Genomic DNA, 7,101 nt, shown 5'->3' with positions numbered 1-7,101 from the left:
GCACAGAATACACTCATTAAATAAATGTGATGATTAAATACAAATAAGGGAAATGTTTTTTTTTTCCTGCAATTCTGGAAATAAGTTCTGTTGTTCTGAAGGTTTTTATACTTAAAAACAAACAAACAAACAACAAAAACGAAACACAAAATCCAAGGCAGGGATGGGGGAATCGTGGCAATTAAAGCTGCCTGTTAATCACATAAATCTGCAGTGGAAACCAATTTTTTTCTGTTCTTCCCAATAAATCAGTTTCGATCTTCAAACTGTGCCTTGTTTTTGTTTAAAGGTAAGATGGTAGAAACCCAATGGGATTTGGTGGCTTTTTGTAAGCACAGCAAGTCCCTATAATAAAATAGGCACAACTGTCTGACCCACATAGGCACGAGGTGGCAAAGAATGGAGATCCACTATCTGTTTTGATGACTTTTCTGCATTCATATTCTCATCGTCTACTATCTCCTTGACATGGTTGGTGAGACCACACCCAGAGTGAGGGTTTGCCATACCTTGCTTCTGTGTCTCCAGCATCTGCTCTGGCTCCGTGGCGGACCCTGCAAGTCACAATCCCCGGAAACCAGTCTGCGCACCCAAGCCGCTCATTCTTCAGAGCCCTGCACCATGCCACCAGCTCCCAGCACAAACCGGTTTTACTCGTTTTAGTATATTCCTAAGGCATACCACTCATCAAATGCTGGATCTCCAAGCTCTTCATAATTGTTAGGTTGACAACATACACAATAAATCATACAGCTATTTTTTTTTTAAAGCCAGCAAGAGTGTGTGTCCAACCCGTTGTGAAAACCACCTTGAGAACCTCAACTTCACAATAACTATTCCATCTCTAATAGTTTTTAAAGATGAACTTTGTCTCTCTTAAACAACAGAGAGGACCGACCAGTTGCCCATTACCTGGCCACTGACTTGGCTTGAACAACCTTCAGTCAGGCTTCTCTCCTCTCACAGTCCTCTCAGTTGTGGCTCCTCCCACCCCAAGTTTAAGTAAACTCTAAGGTGTAGAACAACCACTTATTACAAGAATCATTTGCACAGCATGAATTATTTCTTGTTAAACTTCCTCAGTGATGCTGTGTGCAAACCCCCACTTACTCATTTTTTCCCTCAAAGTCCCAGCTAGCATCCCCCATTCCCTATAAAAGTCTCTCCCCCACAGTTTTTTTGTTTGTTTGTTTGTTTGTTTCATTTTGAGACGCCTGCAGATCCTCAGATCAGAGCATCTTCTTTGTTACAATAGTCTTTTTTTTTTTTTTTCAACGTTTATTTATTTTTGGGACAGAGAGAGACAGAGCATGAACGGGGGAGGGGCAGAGAGAGAGGGAGACACAGAATCGGAAACAGGCTCCAGGCTCCGAGCCATCAGCCCAGAGCCTGACGCGGGGCTCGAACTCACGGACCGCGAGATCGTGACTTGGCTGAAGTCGGACGCTCAACCGACTGCGCCACCCAGGCGCCCTACAATAGTCTTTTTGTATAAAATTTTTCCTCACATAAGTCCAGATTCGATTTTGCTTAACAATATTATGGACATTAAAAACATTAACAAATCTCCAGAGACTTCTAATATATTCTGTAAAGTGTTTAATCCCCCCCAAATTTACAATAATAAATTTCTATTCACAAATATCCCTTTAGTTTGATTTTTTCCCATTCAACTATTTATAATAACAGAATCCAATTAAAAAATGAACACATCAAATAAAATTATTTATAGCATTCTTATAGTGTGAAAGAACAAAGCTTTACAATCTTTGAGGTACTTCTAGCAAATCTGAAATAATTTCAGGTGTAAGAGACTTTGCAAATCTTCATTTATCTATTTATTTATTCTTATTTAAAAGCTGATTCTAAAAGGCAACCAACAGAATTTCAGAGTGATTTGATCATATGATTAGATAAAATCATGGATACCTGATCAATATATTTTGCCTATTTAAAGTTACAATATATAATTTTGAAGTAAACATAGAAGACAACACATAATACTGTTGCCAGAAATATCAACTTTTCACCATGAGGAAATTTGTGTGCTTGCAGACATGTGTGTGTGTTTTCTGGGTTGGTTTTATAATTATGGACATTATAAAAACAACACAAATCACAGTACCTGTAAAAATTTCAAGCACCTGAGGAAATAATGGGGAAAGAGATGTTCTTAGCTATAAATATCCCATGAGGAGCATTTGTGAATTAATATATTTCATTTGTTCTAGAAGGTAGGTCTACTTAAGCATTTCAGTTGAACCCCCAACACTCTTTATATATATATAAACATACATATATATAAATATACATATATATAAATATACATATTTATTATATTGTATATTAATATATATTATACATATTATATGTATATATATATTAAAGAAATATATATGAAATTTGTATGAAATTTGTTTGTATGAAATTACAAATGCTTCTCTCTGTGATATACAAATATAAAATGAGTATCTGTCAAAGATTTTATTAAACTTATTTTATTATGCAATGAGGAAACCAGTAGGATGATAAGGCTAGTTCAAAAAAGATATTGAAGACTTGAGATTTATTTATTAATTTTTAAAAGTTTATTTATTCTATTTTGAGATAGAGAGAGTGATAGTGGGGGAGAGGCAGAGAGAGAGGGAGAGAGAGAGAATTCTAAGCAGGCTCCACGCTCAGCTTAGAGCCCGATGGAAGGCTCAAACTGATGAACCATGAGATCATGACCTAAATCAAAATCAAGAGTCAGACACCTAACCAAATGAGCCATCCAGGTGGCCCAGGGCTGAAGATTTAAGCATTCTGTCATGTTAATAATGAAATAAATTTCCTAATTGATACAAAACTCCTCAATATCCAATAAGAAAATAAATATGTAATCTATGTGGTTATACCTTCTACTGTACAAACATTTATAAATTAACCTGTAATTTTAGAATATTTTGCCTATACTTGTCAAATGCATTATCCTATAAAATTAATTCTTCACTGACTATTAAGCAATGACATGAAAAGAATATGCAGGCATCATCATGTTTCATTTCCTAGTTTTTGTTAATATTTCTTTTTTTTAATTTTTTAAAATGTTTATTTATATTTGACACACACACAGAGAGAGAGAGAGAGAGAGAGAGAGAGAGAGAGTGCGTGAGCAGGGGAGGAGCAAAGAGAGGGAGACACAGAATCCGAAGCAGGCTCCAGGCTCTGAGCTGTCAGCACAAAGCCCAATGTGGGGCTTGAACTCATGAGCCATGAGATCATGACTTGAGCCGAAGTCAGACACTCAACTGACTGAGCCATCCAGACACCCCTGTTAATATTTCTTAATATCACTTGCTTATAAATGAAAGCCTGACATTTCTACTGTTTTTACTGGTTGTTTTCATGTCCACCTACTAATGATTCCACCATTTTAGAGTCACCTTTTAAAGGTATTTGTAAGCATTTCCTATACCCTGAGCTTACGACAATCATACAAACCCATCTCTTCATGATCTTGGTATCTTTTATGTCCATCTTCTTTAAATCCAGCTGTTGTAGATGATTTACATTTCCCCATTTTTTTTCTGGGATAATTTTTCATCCAATTTTGTTGAAGATGTCTCTCTTCTGATGTTCTGTTATTGTTTTCATTATTGATGGTGGTTTTGTTTTATTTTGTTTGGTATGTTTTTTTTTTTCCTTCTGATATCTACTTGTTCTTTTGTTTTGTTCCTGTAAGAGGAATTAGAGAGTCTATTTGTGTTACCATCATTATCTTTCCTGGTTTATTGCTTTAATATATTTCACATATTTAGGGTTTTCAAACAAGAGATATTTGGAGAGATAATTTCCTCTTCTTTACCCTAAATAAGGGAAAAATATTTTTGAGGTTTCAAAAGGACAATTTAGGTACTATGAGAACTTGTAAGCTAATAACATATTTTAATCATTTTATCCAAGAAGTATTTATTAAATACCTATTGATAAATACTTTTTAAAAGGTCATCTGATTTCTTACAGATTTTTATGAATTCCATTGGTAAGTATGCTAAGCTGACTGAAATCAAATTAACCAATAGGTCCAAAAAATTCATGTTTATTGAAGAAATCTCACAAAATATAGAGTAACTGAGAATGCTGGTCACAAAGAATAATAGTAGCATTTTCCGTTTTGTTACTCCTATAAAAATCTGTCCCAAAGAAAAATCTTATTTACATAAAGCCTTAAAATCAAAATATGTAAAATTTGGCCTATTATGATGATGAAAATAATTTTCTGCAAGAATCTTGTAAATAACATTGAAATAAGTATATTATATTTCATATTCATATTTATTTATAACATTTTAGTAATGTTACATACCACTGATGAACTGTAGTGCTATATCTTTCTTAGCAATTTGCTATCCTGACGGCTTAAATACCTCACCAACTTAAAAAATAATTTTAAAATAGTGAAAATAAAGTATATTCTATGATAATAGAGGCTTCCTAAATAAATAAGATCTGTCTAATGACTAATCAGTACCTTCCACATGTCTATAAAATAAATATTTGTGAACACCATTAAACTAATTTTCTTCCCCAAAGAAATTGTTTAAATACTGATAAGTTTGATACAGAGCCAACTACCACTTGTCTAAATCAAATTGAATATCAACTAGCCACAAAATTATCTCATTTAATTAACTTCATTAATTAAATGAAATTTTACCTTTTCTCTTCACTTCCAGAACAATTTCTAACAATCTCCACATGAAAATCTCTAAATGTTATTGTACTTTTTGCTATTTCCATTTGAATGTGCTGCTTCAAGGGACCAAAGTTGGATTTCTATCTATGAAATGAGGGCCATTTATACCTTCACATGCAGTACTTGCTTTCTTGTTATTATAGGCACTCTTAAGATACATTTCTCTGTTTTTATTTTTTGAATTTAAAAATGCTGATAGAGCTCCCATTTGTCTTAAGACATCTATAACTCACAAGGAAAAATAACACTTATTTTCAATAAGTGATATTCCTAGGCTCTAATGAAATTCTGTGTCTTATGCAACCTCAGCAAACATTTAGCTTGTCCCAATAGCTCATAATGTTTGAAGAGATATCCAAGATATTTGTTATGTGACTGATATATTTGAAGACTAGATTAATCACAAATCTTTAGTGTAAGAAAAGCTTAGTTAAATATATTTTATGTCATGTTCAAGATAGTGTCATCTAATAAATAATATGTAACCACAAATACACCAATAACTTGTACAAAGAGTCTGTAGAAATGGTGAGCCCAGTGCAATATACAAACTAACCAAGATCCATATAGATCCATTGGGCAAATTTGAAAATGCTGCATTCTTGATTTATTATAATCTAATCTTTCTTTCTGCATAGGTCATAAGCGGGGCTGGCTAGCTTGCATCTCTGGATGCAATGATACTGCCAGCAGCATTATCTCTTTTTCCAAGTACTAAAAGTCAAAATTAAAAACTAAAAGTTTTCGATTTAGACCAAAATGCATGACTTTTGATGATAAAATACTCATATATTTTTGTCCTGTACTTAAAACATTTCCTTAGCAATAAGCATTACTTGAAGTGCTTTTAAAATGATTTATACAGATTATTAACTTCTCTATCAGAGGTTGTTAACAGAAAATATTGGAAAAGTTAGCACACAATAATGAAGTATATTTTCATTTATTTTTTTCTGTTTATAAGAAGTAGTGGTTTTTCACAGTATTTGTGTCATTATTCATATCTGATAAAGGCTAATATTTTTGTAAATTTTATTTGCTTTATTTAATTTCTTGCCAATTCCAAGACTGGAGGGAGTAGTCTAAATATAAGTGATTTCATTCTGCAGTATATACATGTATCTCGTTATTATTCTGTCAAGCATTTAGCTAAGCTACACCATGCTATTGCTGGCTTGGCATACATTTTGTTTGATCAAACTGCCAGCAGGGACCTCATGTGAGCACATGCCCTAGATAGCACCCCACAAAGTCACAAGTAAATGTTAAGTCCCTGATAAGACTTCCCCAAAGGCCCTTGTGATGAACACTCTCCTGTGTCTCCCAGACAGAGCCTTTCCCCTTGTGTGCCCCTTATATAAGACCCTGTGGAGTTTAGATTTTTGGGGGGGGTTTGAATTGATTAATCTCGTCTTAGCCTGGGAACCCCAAAGAGTCCAACTTAAGGACCCTAATAAAAGGATGTGCCTCAGGTCCTTCTTTCTCTCTGCCTGTATCATGCCTTGACCTCCTCACGTGACCCCTCAAGGTGTGCTGTGTACTTCCTCCAGGACCTGTGAGTAATAAACTTCTTTCAATTCCTTTGTGGCTTCTTCTTAAACCCCATGGTTCACCATGTGACACCCAGGTTCGACTTAACAAAGGGCAATTTATTAAAGCCACAACAATGTTGTACACCTTAAACTTAATACTACATGTCAATTATATATTGATAAAGATGGGAAAAAATAAATTAAATAAATAAATGTGTTTTAATTCCATTCTTTCAAAAATATATAGCATTATTTCTATATGTTAATAATTAAAAGTAATAGTAAAGATAAGTAATATTCATTGAAGCCTAATAATATATCAGAATTTGTACTTTATGCTTACAATTTTAGAATTCAACTTGTACACAATGCAAAGTAGAATTATACACTCCTCCACAGTTTACAAATGAGAAAGCTGAGTTTTCTAAATGTTACATAACTCATAAAAGTAGTTAGGAATGCTTTGTTGTGGTAAACTTTCAGTTTTATTCTAATTTGAAAATGTTATATCTGGCAACCTAACCTCATTTTTAAACCTCCTAAATGAGACTATACAGGAGATAGAATTGTAGAATAAAGAATATTTTTCCTTGGAAATTTAAAATCTTTATTCGTTTTTCCAGTACTTGTTGATAATGAGAAGCCAAGTATAATTACATTTGTTTTCTGAATTTAGCTAGATAAGTTATATAATAAATATATTTCCTCAACATTTTAGTTATTATTGATTTTTCTAGCATATTAATGTTGATGAAAAGTTATTTCAGTCCAATGTTCTTTTTTCATATTAATACACATTGGTTTTTTTTAATATCTTTTAGAGCATTTATT

At 33.3% G+C, this 7,101-nt stretch overlaps 1 pseudogene; it reads right to left on the bottom strand.

The window, feature by feature from the left end:
- Window positions 1-248: 248 nt before the first annotated feature.
- LOC124521169 (protein dpy-30 homolog) lies at window positions 249-3,562 on the bottom strand (annotated as a pseudogene).
- Window positions 3,563-7,101: the final 3,539 nt, after the last annotated feature.

Source organism: Lynx rufus, unplaced genomic scaffold (assembly GCF_022079265.1).
Source record: "Lynx rufus isolate CCGP_SWC_20201006 ecotype Redwood Valley unplaced genomic scaffold, mLynRuf1.p SCAF_3, whole genome shotgun sequence".
Classification (NCBI taxonomy): Eukaryota; Metazoa; Chordata; class Mammalia; order Carnivora; family Felidae; genus Lynx; species Lynx rufus.
Note: the sequence above shows the minus strand (reverse complement) of the source record. Positions and strands in the feature narration are given on the sequence as shown.